General features: G+C 43.7%; 1 long non-coding RNA gene across 18 annotated transcripts in view; it reads left to right on the top strand.

Annotated features, from left to right (window-relative positions):
• LOC128075333 (uncharacterized) overlaps positions 1-16,872 on the top strand; it is a 40,218-nt gene that overhangs the window by 7,062 nt on the left and 16,284 nt on the right. For 16 of the 18 annotated variants that reach the window (XR_008203764.1, XR_008203751.1, XR_008203750.1 and 13 more), the window contains one exon: positions 16,462-16,752. This is a non-coding gene — a long non-coding RNA (uncharacterized LOC128075333). Of the gene's footprint in view, positions 1-5,365; positions 5,414-16,461; positions 16,753-16,872 lie in introns of all 18 variants that reach the window. The other 2 variants (XR_008203761.1, XR_008203762.1) reach the window with 2 other exon arrangements.

Below are 16,872 nucleotides of genomic sequence, written 5' to 3' on the forward strand. Positions count from 1 at the left end.
AGATGGAGACGTATCCCACTCGGATGCATTTTTCTTATTGCCAGAGGGATGCTCGCAGCTGTGGATGCCCTCCCCCGGTTCACCCCGGCCCCCAGATGCCTCCTCACAGTGGATGAGCTCGAAAGGTGTGAGGAGGTGAACCCACCCTGCCCGTCCTTTTTCTCCCCTTTTGCAAATGCCCCTTTTCTGCAGAGCTCAACGGGTCGTGGTGGCAATGGGGACGGACTAAAGGGAGGAGGTCACCCCTCCCCGTGCCCACCCCCCCCCCCCTCTTTATTCCTGAGCTCCGTGGAGAAGAGGAGGATGACCTGGGAACTCAGTTTGGGGGTGACCATTTTCATGCCGAAAATGAAACCCAAATGGCAAGAGCAGAGGGAAAGGTGGTGGAAGAAGGGCATTTTGAGCTCTCTTCCCCTACACCTCTCCAAAAGAGATTGCTGGAAAAAACAAACAAACAGGGAAAAAAAAAAAAAAAAAGAAAGAAAAAAAAACAACGGAGGAGGGGAATGCAATTAAATAGCCTAAAGATGACTTCAATCCCAACCAAAAATAATTCTAGAGAGGAGTCTCTCCCCAATGCCGCACAGCCTCACATTTGGAAACTTTGGCCCAACTTGTGGCGATAGCTCCAACTCTGCTCCGCGGGGTCAGAGGTGAGAGCTATTTTAACCCCAAAAGCCTGCGAGTGACCAAGGCTGCGGCCGGGCTCGCAGCACTAATAGCCATAATTACCTCCTCCCTCCCAGGGACATTCCTCACAGCAGAAACGTTAGACGCCGAATTGAAGAAAATCCTGGAGCTGAACATATCTTAGGGGGGTGGTGGTGGGGAAATAACAGCGATATGAAGGAATTTCAGAGCTCTCCCTTTCGCTTGGGGGGATTGAAGCCTTTTTTTTTTTTTTTTTTTTTTCCCCTCCTCTTTTTTTCCCCCTTTGCCAGCATTCCCAAGGCGCTGGGTCTTTGTCTTAGAAGGAATGGAGTGTCTGAATGGTGTGAAAGGGACAGAGAGGGTCGCTTCAAATCGATTTTACTTGTCCTCTCTGTCTTTTCGGATCAACGCCCTTCAATGGACACATAGGTGCTCTTTCAACCAAAAACTTGTGCAACATTTTCTGCCTGTATTGGTGCTAAATACAATAAATGCTGGGCAGATTTTTTTTTTCTTTCTTTCCAAAGCAGAAAGCACCCTAATTAAATTGTTTTATATGGACAGTCGAGACAGACCAATTAAGTATGCATTAGTATAAAGATATATTCGAGAGATAAGCGCTCTATAGGAGCCCTGTCTGGGCAAGGTGTGTAAAGTGTCCTCGCGAAGAGAGCCTGTAAGCAGGTTTTCATATGGATTTTTCCCCTCCATTGACTCCTATACTCGAGTAACGGACTGAATAAGTTAGCGAAAAGCCATTAGTGAAAGTGGTTTCTAAACAAAGTTAACAGGTGGACGTAGCCGGTTTTAGATTTGAATAACAGTCGCACATCTCCAACACACAGCCATGTATTTATGGAGCGTGCATGCACGCAGCGTGCGTTTACACAGAGAAATGCCTCCGACCCGGGGTTGCTGTGTAAATGCACATGAAATAAAGCAAACAGCTGGGCGCTGGCGGGGGCTGCGGTGCAGGGTGCGGGATCGGGATGCGCCAAAGGCGGGCATCGCGCTGCCGGGGCTGCGCTGCGCTGCGCTGCGCGGGCATCCGCGGGCACTGCGCGGCGGAGCGGGGTGACTGCGAGGGGAAAGATTTCCTATCCGAGGCACGGGCTTTCCCAGGAGTGAAATAACAGATGAGGGCAAAGCACACACACGCGCGCGCTCGCGCGAACTTCTCGTTCTGTCCATTTTATCACCCTGGGAAAGCTCTCGCGTATGGCTAACCGCAGGAACTGAGCTTTAAGCTCCTCTCCATTTCCATTTTTTTTTTCCTTCGCTGCAGATTTTCCAAGTCGTTACAAACCGCCCCCCCCCCCCCCCCCCCCAACCAACCGGAGAAACAAACAAACAAAAAGCCCTCAGCCCCCAGCCCTGCCTCGGCTGAACCCGGGGCTGCAGAGTTGCGGGAGGGAGAGCGGGGAGGGGCGGGGGGGGTCACCTCGCATCCCTCACCCTGCGGGACCCCCGCGGGATGCTGAGGGGTGGGAGCGGGTCTCGCCCTGATGTGACACCGCTGTCACTCCAGGGGCCGGGGAAGAGAGGACAGAGGGATGCAGGGATGAGAAGCGCCCGTGCGACGGCTGCTTGCCTTCCCATTCATTTTCTAGCAGCGTTTTGGAAGTGCCAGACCATCATGTAGAGATGGGAGATGGGGATGAATAAGGCATTCTTCGCTTAGGTGGCTTAACGCCACGGTAAACAGGTTAGAGACAGAAGCTTTTACAGCCTCACTTTCTCTCTTTGCTCGTTACCTTCGAGGATAAATCATAACAGACGGTATGGGGGCAAGGAATGCATCTGAAGGAGATCTCAGTCAGTCACTGCCCGGACAATAGTCCACCTCCTGTTGGGTTGCGTATTGATCAGGAGAGGAGCTGAAGATGTCGCCACACTAAATATTTACTGATCACACACAAATAGCCGGGACTTGAACGATTTTCTCCTGTGAGGAGAGCAGAGAGAGAAGGGTAAATCATTTTATTAGTGTGTATAAAGCAAAGAGCACACTCTGGCTTGGAGTGTTTTAAGATGTGTCTTCAGCTGGATGAAAAGAGTTAGGGAAATCGATATGGAGTGATTAGATGAGCCAGTCGTGTCAAAGAGAGAGGCTGTGAATTTCATGGATTTGGTTATACCGGGAGGGGGAAAATATATCGAGAGATTAAAGGGAGGAACCCGCTGTAGCAGAGCCAATGAAAAAATAATATCTAATCAGAGCAGGCAAAGGTACGGACGGGATAAGCCCCACATTTCCAAAGAATCGCATCAGCTGGAGGGGAACCGGGGACGCACATGAAAGAGGCAAACGGGGGGCGAGCAGAGCCTAGAAATGCTACGGAGCAAACAGAGAGGCAGAGAAAAGTCGCCTCTGTAGAGCAATGCAGAGACACTGCGAGCGTGGGGACAAAAGGGACAGGAGCGAGGGGACGGCGGGGCTGCAGCGGGCGCTGGGTGAAGGTGCGGGGTCCCAGCCGTGTCCCCAGGCGGGGACAGCCCAGCTCCGGTGCGAGGGGCTCAAACTCTCCCCTCCAAGTTTGTTCTCCCCTCTTTCTCTCCCTCCTCAAGCAAAATGTGGTGAGTAAAATGGATTTTAGGGTTTAACCACCTCATTTTATCCATCCCCGTAATGACAAGGCTCGCAGTATGTAATCTACAGATTACTGCCATTCGAGGGCGACCACAAGTGGCGTAAAAAAAAAAATAAAAATAGTAATAAAAAAATACACATAACATAAATAATCAGTATTTCTGAAAAGGACAAAAAGGCAGAACGCAGCCGTGCCATCGGGCTGGGAGCGGATTGCCGGGCGCAGGCGGCTCCGCCGTGCTCCAGGTGCCGGGACATTAAGGAACATTAAGGCCAACTTCGAGCAAATGTAGAAGTGCCAAAGGGCACAGAGCAGGGCAGGGCTCTGCCCATCGCCGTTAAAATACGTTCTTTAGGAAAGCTGGGATTTTCTTTTTCTTTTCTTTTCTTTTCTTTTCTTTTCTTTTCTTTTCTTTTCTTTTCTTTTCTTTTCTTTTCTTTTCTTTTCTTTTCTTTTCTTTTCTTTTCTTTTCTTTTCTTTTCTTTTCTTTTCTTTTCTTTTTTTCTTCTGCTCCCTTTTTTGTTTTTATTTATTTATTTATTTATTTTTGCCTCAAATCAATGATGTTCGGGCCATCTTCAAACGCTGCCTCCTCCCTGGGTGTATTTTCCTGTAGCAGCAATAGGATGCGACTGCAGAGCACTGAGTCAAAGCACCGGGAGAAAGTTGGAGCCGCATTTTAACTGATACTGAATGCTGGGAGGGAAGAAAGGCACAGAAGCGAGGAATGAGGAGTAGAAGCGATGTGGAAACAGCTTTTCATTAGTCCTCCAAGTGCTAATTTTGCTACTGTAAACAAACACTGAAGTTAGAAACAGCTGCATATACTGTGCCGGGCACTGGGAGTTGGGGGAAGAGAGGAGAAAATGGCTTTTGTCCCCCCGTGTCCCCCTTTTTGTCCATGCATGGCACCCAGCCCCTGCCTTTCCCCAAAGCCGGGGCTGATGCTGCATTTAGCTGTGGAGAGGGGGACAAACAGAGGCACACGAAGAGCATTTCACATGAGCCATTGGAGCTCAGGCAGCTCTGCTGGATCACCAGTGCAACAGGAAACCTCGGGACAGACACAGCCTAATTAACAGTTTTCCATAGCTGAAGCGATTTTTAAGAATCCCAGTGGATCAGACCAATATGTTCAGGTGTAAGGCTACGAGGGCCTATAACTCCTTTCGCTATAATCTTATAACCTCCTTACCTAATTCCTTAGATTGCAGATAGGAAGAGTCTGACCCTGGAGGTCGGAAGGAGCTGGGTTTCATTAACCCTTCCCTCCTCGGCCCCGCTCCAGGGTTCACTGCACTGACTGAAGGACTGGAGGCAGAGGGAAGGGACTGGGATGGAGCTCGGCCCAAACGGGTGCCAGGGCTTCAGATGGTCTCTGCTCTCCCCCCAATCTAAAGGGAAAGGGAAATGGAAAGGGAACTTCTCTGTGTCCCGTGCACCGGGAGGAGCTCACACGTACGGACATTCGGGAAATGATTCTTTCCCTTTACATCACTTCAGAGCTTTGCTTTTGTTTTTCTTCTTTTCTAATTTAAGTTTTTATTTATTTATTTTTTTCCCCAAATGTGAAGGGAATGAAACATGCTGGATACGTCAGATATTGCAAAAGGCAAAGCAATCTCCATCTCTGGGAGCAGCAGCCGTCTCTTAAGCTTGTCCATAAGCGAGCTGTAATCTTTAAGGGGAAAAATAAAAAAAAAAAGAGAAATCTAGGCAAGCTTCTCAGGCTGTATTTGGCTGCTAACACACCTGGTTTATGTTTTAATAGGTAGTTGCATTGTATTGATTCAGGGTACATCATTGATGTTGAAAGTTAATAACGCTCAAATTATATCTATCTGCCTACGTACATAATTGCATACACAGTATAACACTGTAAGAATTTGCATTTTGCTGCACATTCTTTGTTCATAAATCTTTTAACACACTGAATTGTTCCTTTGAAGAAAATGCTATTGAACCACATGTTTAAGGAAAAGATGCTTCTAAACTATATGTTTAAGCAATGAAATTGTTGAGTGAAATACAGGTTTCTTTGTATCTCACACAAACCTTGCCATACGCCAATCTTAACCTGCACATCCGAAATGCCTCTGTGATTTTTTTTTCCTTTCTCCCAGTCAGAAGGCAGAAATATGTGACCTGCTGAGCGAGGTGGGTACTTTTTGGTAAGTATGTTTAGATATGATCTCCAGATACATGTACCATACTTTCAAATTCTTGGGATGCTAATTGAGCTAGCAAACAACAACCCAGCTCAGCGTTTCGGTTCCTTCTCTGCTTAACAGGCGCTTAATACAGAATTATATTGTAGCCATCCATCTAGGGAACAATATAGCTGAGGAGTCAACAGCAACGTTAAACCCAGATCATACTTGCTGCCTTATTCAGACTCCTCTTCCTTTTCACGCTTCTAAAAATGAACTCTTTGAAGAGATTTTTTGATTTCTGAGCATCATAAAAAATAATCAGCAGAATCAGGAGCGGACAGAAAGTTCCAAACAACGGGTCTAAATATTTCATATTCTCACTTACAATTCTAGCCCGTCACTTGTAAAAAGGAACCATCCCCTGTTTGTTCTTTAGATGTTTTAAAATACAGAAGGATGGATTATTGAGGCTGGCAGCTCCTATTTTTCCAGGGCCTGCCTTTGAGGTGACAGAAATAGAGACCGAACTATGAGGAAAAAAAAACAAAACAAAAAATAACCCCAACAACCCCCCCAAGAAAAAACAAACAGCCAAATAAATAAAACCCAAACCCTGGACAGGAATATAGACAGACAGCTATAGAACTGCATCTGAACCGAATCAAACGTACTGCAACAGGGGATGTGCAGAAAAAATAGATCGCATATTTATAACCTCGTAATTGGAATACATCCTTATCTCTCTCTTTTGAAACGTTGCAGCTTTCTTGGAAATATTTTGAGTGCATATTTTAAGCTCCATTCTCCTGAATTGAATTAGATGAGGTGTTTCACCAAGGAGTAAAATACTTGTTTGCAATTTAAGGTTTAAGTTTCAGTCACCTATACATCTCTGCATCATTTGCTTTGTCTTTTCCTCCTCCTTGTGTTTGCAGACCTTCTGTAAAATGGTGTTTATTTGTATCAAAATCTAATCTCTGCATGCAAGAAAATAGTGAATGTTATTCAAAACAACCCCCTGTGTTTGACTGAGGTAAATGGGATGAGAATTTTTCACATGCAAAGAGTTAAAGCTGAACCGAAAACTTTAAAGCAAAGGGATAGCAGCAAACAGTGAAAAATGGCACGTCTGCTCCCTCTGACAAGCTTGCACTACATCACATGTTAAGAAGCACAGTTTTTTGAATCTAAGACCAGTTTTAGTTTTTAATAGGAAATAATTACATGGAACTTTATTTCCAGAGAGAACGTCCCTTCCAGCTACAGTGTTTTGCTTTGATCTGAGCATTAACTGGTAATAAAATAACCATATTCTGGATCCTAAGCATATTGATGCTTAAAGGAATGTTATGCTTTCAATCAAACTCTAACGTCAGATTATCCAAAGGTATTCATCCTCCTTTTGTCAGAAACCAATTTGTTCTTTTACTCCCGCAGCCCCTCACACGTGTTTCTGTACATTTTGGCATTTCATAGCAGAATTTGCACTGTCGAGGTGGAAAACTTGTACAAGGAGTGAGATCACGTTCCAGCCTGGCAATCTGTGCCGTGTCCCACGCAGCCCCCGCTGTGGCTGCCCCTTACACTTGCACACCTCCATCGCGCCACTACTGCGTGTGTGCATTTAGCTTGAAATCCCCCATTTTTATCGTTTTTGTTATTTTTTACCTGCAGAATCAATCACTGGGACCCGTCCCAAACAATTAACCTCCCCTTTATATGACGGACCCAAGCGCAGTGCTTCATAAAGCCATGAAAAGGACATCCCAGACACCAGGACCCGAGCCCAGGCTGGTCACGGAGCATAAAGGGAGAGCCAAGGGGAGGTTTTATCTCTTTGCCCCACCAACTCTCGCTAGTTCTAAGTTTCAGTGTGACAATAAACCAGTTTTGATAAGGCAGCTCATGGATTTCTTTGCCACATAAAGTTTTCTTAATAATAAAAAAGAAGAAACTTTATCCCCGCTAAATTAAAATAGGGCAGATGTTGGATGTGGTTCATATTAGCCAGCCCTTCACCCCTTTGCCCCTGGCACTAAAGTCCTGACTCTCGCTTTATTCCATGTCTGTTTCTAACTGGAAGGTATTATTCCTGCCCTCGCTCTCTTCTCGTATTTATTTTTTCAGCGTCTAAAATTAAACCTATTCATTTAGCAACATACGTTCTACTTCGGATTGCTAAACCTGCCCAGAGAGGGGAAACATTTTCCAAAAAGTGATGCACCACTGACCTTAAAACAAAACATAAGGCAGGGAAAGCTGCTCCTAAAAGGTTTATTTCTAGAGAGTTTTGTAGCTCTGTTGATGTTACAGGGATAATGGCTGTATTGCGACAGGCTTTCAAGGCCCAAGAGGTTTACGTTTGCTTCTGACCAGAAGTATAATAACATTTTAAGGGTGCAGGAAGTCTCATCACTTTTCAGATATTTAAAACAAGATTGAAAAAAAAAAAACCAACCCTTGGGAAACATAGACGATGGTGGGCGGTCCTGCTGAGAAAGAAGGGCACAGACAAACTAAAAAAACAACCACCCCCCTGAAAACCCAAATAAAAATCAATATTAAAAAATCCCTAGCTTTGCCAGCTTTTCCCTGCTAGCTATATGAAAATCCTGGCTATTAAGCTCCTAGGATAGTACAGCTCTTTTCTCCAGGGTTGCAAAGATAGAATTTATTGTCCATTTGGAGCGCTCAAGTTTAGGCTAATAAAAGGCCCTCTGTAAGCAGAAATGCCAAAGTTGATGTTTGGCGTAGTTCTCAATGGTGGAGTTTATATAGGATGGGGCTCTGTGCTATTTAGAATTACTCATATCTCAGCAGCTGAAGATGATTTGACATACAGGAGTAAATGATAGTAGGCGACGGCTGGAGGTTAATCAGCCCGCTTTCTGAACTGGGCATTTGAAAGCAGGAAAAAGTGAAAGCTGCTCTCTCTCTCCCTTTCCTTTTCTAAGGCACTGCTAACTTTTATGATTTTTTTTTTCCTCTTTCTCTTTTACTATCTGTCTTTGTGCCTGAGGGCCAGTGAAAGAACACTGCAGATTCTAGATTGCTTTCAGAGTTTCCCTTTGCTGATGATGGATTACCATGTCAATTTAAACGGCATAGGATTAATTTGTTTCAATGATTTCTCTTTAGGCTGAATGCCAGTCTTTTTTTTTTCTATCTCTCCTTGCTCTTCAGAATAATAATAATAATAATAATAATAAATCCTTAAAAACCCCAAACGCTTTTGATATCCCACGTTAAAAAGACAATAATAGAAATAGACAAGTTAGGTGTAATGTTGCAACACAGTTATAGGTTTGAGTGTTTTTATCTCATTTTAAGGGGCTGAAGCATACAGTCAGTCACATTAAAATGAAATTGGATCCAACGTTTATTCAATAAATACTTGTCTTGTAGGTAATCCAGAGCAGAGTGCTTTTGACACATAAGGACTTAATTTGTCTTGGATAACAAGTTATTAATATGGCACATTTAAACTTGCCACCTACAATAAGGTCATTTAGATCTATAATATGGCTCATGAGGGAACTCCATAAAGCCAGAAACAAAGTTAGGGACCGCCCTGGCACGAGGCAGCTCCCGAGTCAGCGCGTGGCTCAGGCTTTGCTCTTTCCAAAGAAAGTTCTGAGAGGGAGGGCCCTCCCAAACCCCAACGGTTCACACCTGCTCCTCCCTGACAGGTGAGCAGAAATAGGGAGGGAGGAGGAAAAAACCCAAACGCACCTTTTCTGAATGAGTAATGTCGAAAGCCGCGCTGCATCTGCAGGCAAACTCACTGCAGTGCTGAGCGAAAGAAACAACATTTGGTTCTGAGGGAAAATTCGCCTGCGTTTGTGCTCTGCCTTGTCCACGTGCTCTGCGATTTTCTGGCTTTTAATAATAAGTGAGGAAGTTGGAACATAATCCACCCATAAATGTTATTGCTGTAATTTGACTGCGCCGTGTTTGTTCGCGCATCAGCCGTATACGGAAAGAGAGGTGGGGACGTGTGTTGGCGGTCCTCCTGCAGCCTGAACAAACAGAGGTCTTTGGGTATAGATTGGGTTTCAGACCCCTAATACTTCGTGATTGCTTTAAAATTTGGAAAGCTGGGGAAAGGGTGTTCAGTTTCAGACCCGTCCTCACTGAACCACGTCTGTAACAGTCCCATGGGGACGGGAACCCAGTGGGCATGCTGTATAGGATGTGGTTTGAGGCCGGCGATGCCTTCCCTGCACTGCATGTGTGAGCCTTGCTGTGCTGCTGCTTGACGTTAAGTTCTTGATTGCTCTTGCCCTGGCAGATTCTGTCTCTTTAAGTAACTAAATCTCATTTTTAAGCTCTTCCTGGGAAAAGGATGTTACACATGAGTAGAAAAATGCAGGCAAGAAAGGCTAATTGAATGAAAAGGGAGAATTAGGTTAAAAATAGAGTACAATCTAGTATCACATTTTCACTAGTGTAACCTGAAATGAAGGTGTCTCCGAGTCCCTAGTGATGCCAGAGTGTTTAGATGTTGGGCACAGATGGAGACACCTATTGAAATGTGTCTGAAGAAGATTAATAGGACTTGTCAGTGTTGGGAAAGCACTGCTTTGCTGTAAATTTCTACTAGCACAAGATGAATTACCGATGAATGCTCAGTTATCAACCCCATCACTATCATTGGACACTAAATCAAATTGAGCAGTTATCTACAATCAGAAAATTTCTTTTAAAAAGAGGCATACACCTTAAGGCTTAAACTCTTTAATAAGACAATAGCCTCTGTGGTATGTGTGTGTTCACGAAGGGATGTCGCTGAAAGTTTCTACACAAAAAGCTTCTGTTCTGAAACGAACTCTGAGTTTAGTGTGAAATCGGGCTTGTCGAACAATAGGAGATATTCAGAAATCCTGGTGGTACAATATAATGTTCTGCCGGGGGCCGGATCCACGCCATTAGATTTTGGATGGAGCCCTATTTGTGAATGGCTTTTTGTCAGCGCTGCTTTCTCTTTATTTTTGGTGATGATAAAAAAACTTCTCTCTACCTTAAAGACTCAGCATCCTAATCATATATTAATGCAAAATAGCTGTCAAGACACAGGGCGTAAGTATAATGATAACAGCCCCCCCCAGCATATTTAGGAAATGACAGCTTAATATAATGAAATACACGATGAAAGAATGAAGAACAACACTGAAGCTAGGAATATTTCTTTTTACTCTTCTACAAAAGGGGAAACTGTCACAGGCAAAACTACGGCGAGCGTTCGTTCACCAGCCCCGTGGTACCGCATATTAGCTGCATTCACCATGTGACGCCGCTGATGACAATGACATTAAAGAAGCACTATGTATTTTTAGTTTCTAGGACTTCTCTTCCTCTCACTCAGGCACAGCACCGCTTTATCCAAGGAGATTTATCGCAGCATGTTTTCAGGAGTCAATTTTTCCCATTTATTATAGACAAGGGCAGTCATTTATGTATAGGGAGGGAGACAGGTACAGTGCTGTTATCTGATCGGTGTCCCCAGCACAGCCACCATCCTAATGGATGCTAAATTCCCACTGTGTGGGCTTGGGCCCTGCCTGGGCTCCGCAGCCCAGGAATGCATCCTCCCCATCTCCTCCATATATCTCACCTGTGATGTGTGCTGCTTTGTGAGGAGGGAATAACGTACCACTTACCACAAAGCACGGCTTCAAATCCTTTGTGTGTTTTGCATCCCAGCTTATTATTTACCACCTTAAAAATGTGACTGGGGAAGGGACAGCAGCTGTTATCACCTTTATTTTTACACCCACATTTTTGGGCAACAAGCACCCTGTATTTGGGCTGGATTCTCACTCGGATGGAAGTTATTACCTTCTGGCAGAACGGAGCTGATCTCAGCCAGCCACAGCCCATGCCCTGCTCACACAGGCTCTGCAAAGCATCCCCTTGTTCATTTATTTCCTTTGGAGGGCATGATTCCTTGAACGTGTTTGCTCTACGGAGAGCAGCGGTCAGTTTCTGACTTTATTTTCCCCCCAACAAACACAGTCAGAGAATATTAAGAGGGGATATTAATAGAGCTGAGTGCGGCATGGTGCTAGTTAGGTGTAGTAGCTGAGAAATATGAACTAGTGAGCATAATCCATAAACTCCATTTGGTTACTATAATACTCCAATCTGTATTTATTACAACCCCACTCTGATGCTTATACAACAGCAATTGCTAGATTTATACACTCTAATGGTTTCACAATAGGAAAAACCTGTGTTCTTTATCTTTCTTTTCCTGTCCAAAATAACCCCTTCCACATATACTTCAGGCTTCTCTGGACCTTGTCTGGGTTTAATCACAGGCTGTGGGACAAAATGTGCATTATTAAGAAATATAAATATTTTCAGAAGCAATCAAAGGGTTGAAAGATTGATTCGGCATGTAGATTGGATTTAATTCGAAGCAGCTTTGTTCTAATGAGTACTACTGGGATACAAAGACAGCAGCCGCTTATGGCCACCAGTTGGGAGCTTGGATTCGCGGCAGTAACCTGTCAAGAATTTCACCCAACTGCCAGGTATTAAACAGCAGAGTTCTGGGGAAGTCGATGTCCAGCCTCCTCCATCAGAGGCTGGAATAGGATTTCAGAGTTCCTATTTTGCCACAATGACAATTAAGGACAATTTCTTTGCGTAAGAAGGTGAATTTTTTTTTTTTTTTCCCTTGCAAAAGTGAACTGTAGCTCACTGTTGGCTTGGAAGATCACATCCCCCCTGGGAGACCCAGCAGAACCGCCTTGCTTGCCCTGCTTCCCTCGGAAAAGCCTGCAGCGTCCTACAAAACATCCTCAAAGCTGAGAAAACGGGACAATTTGCTGCTTTACCTTCAGATTAAAAAAAAAAAACAAAAACAACAAAAACAACAAAAAAAACCACAACAGAAACCTGAAATTTCCACGTTTGCTGCGGGGTGGGGGGGTCACGTCACAGGTACTTGGGAGCACAAGACCCTGGAAACTCTCCTAAACGTTGAGCGTACAGTTGGAATCACAGCACATACAGGATCAAACACCCACTAGTTTCTCTCTCCCCATAGCCCCCCCTTGCCTACTTTTGTCCATAAAAGCAATAGAAAGAGAGAAAGCTTGAATTTTCTGAACTGTTTCACCCATCCACAGCTGGAATTCCAAAGTGAAATGAAAATGCCTTTAAAATCAACCCTACATGGGAGCCTGAGAGAACAAGTTTTCCTTTGTTGTAGGGTATAGTATTATTTGCTGTAGGTTTTTGATATACATTCTAAATTAGGCCTGCAAAGGAATGCTTCATCTTTAATTCATCACTCTCAGCTGAAAGAGATTAGCAATGTCTAGCACGCACCCTTCGTATGGTGCTGACCTCATCAAGTATGGCCTGAAATTAATTAGCCTCATTCATTCCAAATGGAAAAGGATAATGGAGCTGCATTTTAGAGATGACCATCACAAATTGTATGCAGCATATTTAAAATCCCTCCCCCCTCGCTCCCCTCCCCATTTAAAAAACTATGTAGATTAAAATTCTTTCCAGAACTTGCAATATGTCAGAGTTATCAAGGCATCGGGAGCAGAAACAGCTCCGTTTTTATTTGTGGAACTGGGAGCCACATTTTGTATGTGTGGCTGTAAAAGCGGCGAGTCTGTCTTGATGGCAGAACACCTGGAATTAATTTGATATTTCCAGGTGCTCTGGAAAACCAAGGCATCAAGCACTTGATGTTTAAACATTCTTCCACCCGCTAGCTTAAATCAATATGAAAGTGGTGTCCCTTTGTCATTCATACATGCAAAGTGCTAGCACAAACTCCAGCTTGGCTTCAGAGTCCTACATCACTCATAATCTAATTAGAAATCAGAGCAGAGCTGAAGCAGCATTCTTTGTGGATTCTTGGGCAGCAAATAGGGATACTTGTCTTTTGTTTCCCTCCCCGATGGCATTGTTCACAAGCTTTCACACCACATCTCTAAAGGTGGTTAGGTGCCTCAAGATGCTGACAGCCCTGAAGGACAAGATTATTTCGGTATTTAGGTGCCAACCCTGGGTGATTTCAAACAGAATTAAGCAACTGGACATTACTGGGGGGAGAAATAAAAGAAAAAACATCCAATGTGAATGAAAAGCTCTAATCTAAAACACAACCAATGTTTTTCCGTGGTAAAATTGCCTGCAGGGTTATTCTGCTGAAGTTTGCTGATTCTACCATGGTCAGCAAGCTCCTGGCTTCAGGCAGTGCCTCTGGGGCTGGGCACCACGCTGCCCTTGGCACTGGTCAGTTTCTCAGAGACAGGGAACACAGCAAAGAACTCAAGCTTTCCCACTGGATTTTGGAATATGCCAATGACTCACAATGGTGAGGTCTGGGCTAAAAGCAGATTCAATCTGGATTCATCCTTCTGTGCTCTCCTCTTGTGAGCAATGACTGCTGATGGACGCCAGCGGTGTGGGCTTCTCCCTCTGCCTCCCCACCACCAGATCATCTGGAGGGCCTCAGATAATTCTGTGGGTAAGAGACACGTTTTTCCTCACACCAAATAATGCACTGTGCAGACTGCACACCCAAGGCTGGATATACTGGGAAAAGGTTTTATGAAAATAGACAATCAGTTATTTCTTTTTAACACAAATATCTCCCTTCCAAAGATCTCGTTCAGTAAGGCAGCCACTGAATCCAGGATTGAGCCCGTTGTTATTAATCCTAAACGAATTCACATTTGTCTACCATGAACAAAGCTGCTGGCCATCTGATAATCCAAATTTACTCAGGAAAAAAGAATGAGCAAATGTTAGAAGCAGCAGGTGAAATCATACCACAGTTATTAAGCCCTCTTTCAGGGGAAGCATAGGACAGATTAAATTGTTATGTTAGGCCATGTTGTGAGACCACGTCAATTTTGTTTGAGATCTTATCTTAGCTCAGAACTGTTTCCTCCTAAATTAAACCAAATGCTGAAGACATGAGAAGCATACTGAACCAAAGATGCAAAACTTTCGGTTTAGAAGCCTTCTGATCTTTTGTCCACAAACTATCAAGTTTTAGAGCTGCTGAATATTAAATAATAATTATTATCTTCAATTTGCATAAATTCATTTGTCATGCTGCAACACTGGCACAGATTTTCCTCACTATTTTTTTGCAACGAGGTGTTGATTTTACCTGAAAGCTGTTTTCATTTGCCACAGATCTTACAGACTGTGATCCTATGCTTACATTAAGCCTCATGCACTAACCGAATGCAGTTATTCATTCTGTCTCTGGTGCTCTTAATCTCCCTTTTACAAACACCACTGTCCAACACACAAACAAACAGAGTTCTACAGCCAGAACGGACAAACCACTGGCACTTTGTCCAGCTGTCACCGTGCACAAGCAGTTTCCTACATTCAGAAATGCGGTGTAATTCACCCTAATAAGAAATCAAATCTAAAAATGAGCTGAACAGACATTTTCAGGAATAAGTAAGTTTCCAAATAAACCAGCTTTTTAGCTCAGCCTTTACTATGTTGCACTGTAAATCAATATAGTCTGCACTCAGAAGAACCCAGATGAGTTTGAATTGTCATCATTAAATCCTATTTCCCCCAACACAGCCAAACTAGGAGTCTCACTCCTGACACAAGACTTTTCTCAACTAGGGACAACTTCCTAACTTCCTACAGCAATGATTCAGGCTCCAAGCAGTTCCATATTTTTTTAGAAAACAAACCATTACCAAAAGGCACAGCACGCTTCATCCCTGGTGTCAGAGATGGAGTAATAGAAGAAATAATATTATTTAGCTGCTTCTAAAGACAAACATAATGATTGTGCATTAAATAATGCAAACTACTCAGCTGGACTTCCAGTTACCAGTATGCAAACTGTGTTCATCCATCACTTCATTCACCTCAGCTGTAACCATTGGTTAATGCTCAACTGGTGGGCATTAACACTGAGCTGTACATGTGAATGGGAAGAAAAGGGGAGTGCAAAGCTGTATAATTAGCTGAGATGAGTAGGATACCATTGCCAGCCTGAATCTGTTGATGACACCAGGCATTAGGCAAGTAAATCTTTACCTACTGAAGTAACAGTTCACTTGCTTTCAGGAATGACATCCAGGAGGTACCTATGCACTGTTCTGAGCACAATATAATGATTCAAAATGGAGGCTCAGCTTTACCGTGAAAAACTATCAGTGTTTCTTATTTTCAAGAGTGTTTAAATTTGGTCTTTATGGCTGGAAGTTAGGATCTCATCCATGAAGTACTGAGCACACAGAGCAATTTGGGTGATTTCCATTCTCATTGAGCATAGACTAAGGAGGTGCTCAATGGCACCACGGGGGGTCTGTGTGTATGGTAAGGACCTTCTGTGAGTTATAGCTTGCTCCTATTTGCATCATGTATCAGTTACCTATAGTAGTTTTTCCTAACCTGCTGAACACTGCTTATCCACACATACACAGTGAGCACATGTGCTGAAAAACTGAAGTATACTGAGAAGACATTTCTGCTCTTTATCCCAGATATATTATTTTGCTCTCCTGTAAGATTTTCTTTCCTTACATCCTAATGCCACCATCCTTTTCTCATAATAACATAAATTAGCACTCTATAGGTATAATTACAGTAAGAGTTATTTTACTGCAAATACTAGAAGTCCATAACCTGTAATTCACTTTTTCTGATACTCCTCTATTCTAACACAAGACATGTTATTTTAAACCATCTAGGACCTGAAAGCTAATTTTGTACAGTAATATGTAATAGCAATGGAAGCTAAGCATCCTCCTTAACCCAGGTTTTACAGCAATGTTGCATTTCTTCACCAATTGCTGCTTGCTTTGCCTACAAATACTATAGCTGCCATGCCCATTAGGGTTGCAGTCTGAGAAATAAACAAGAGGAAGCATGATATGTCTTTATCTGTTTAATTTAAGGCAAGAGTCTATGAAAACCTAAGACTTATTAGCCTGGAATAAATAATCCCTTGTACTATTCCATGGCAGATTCAGAGGCAACAAAAGTATTTGTGCCCTCTACCATGAATCTGCCATGTTTTCACGACACCAGCTGCTCTTCTCTTACAGAGACGAACTACCACAAGACAGTGTGCTTATGGGGACCAAATATGTGAAGACAGAGTTGATGGATCTGGAGCCCTGACTGCTGCCCGGCAATGGCTCAACATGGACTGCTCTCATCCTGGCTGCTCTTCAACAGTACTCTGAACTGCATGAAGACTTAAGAACCAAGCCAACAGCAAGAGCATGACCAAGAATCTGAGAATCAAGTCCGCACCAAGTGCGTGACCAAGTGTTTACTCCTCTTCCAGACCATACCTGAAACACGGCGTGAAATTTCATTCTCTTCTTCTGCAGGTAGGAGCACTTTTTTCTGGCTCACATCTTTGTGTAGGCTCACTCTAGGTTACAGGCTCTAGTGTTAGCAATGAGCAAGTCAATGACTCTAAAATAATCCATGAAAACCTCTGTCTTCCT

The sequence above is a fragment of the Tympanuchus pallidicinctus genome, unplaced genomic scaffold (assembly GCF_026119805.1).
Source record: "Tympanuchus pallidicinctus isolate F22 unplaced genomic scaffold, pur_lepc_1.0 scaffold12, whole genome shotgun sequence".
Taxonomy (NCBI): Eukaryota; Metazoa; Chordata; class Aves; order Galliformes; family Phasianidae; genus Tympanuchus; species Tympanuchus pallidicinctus.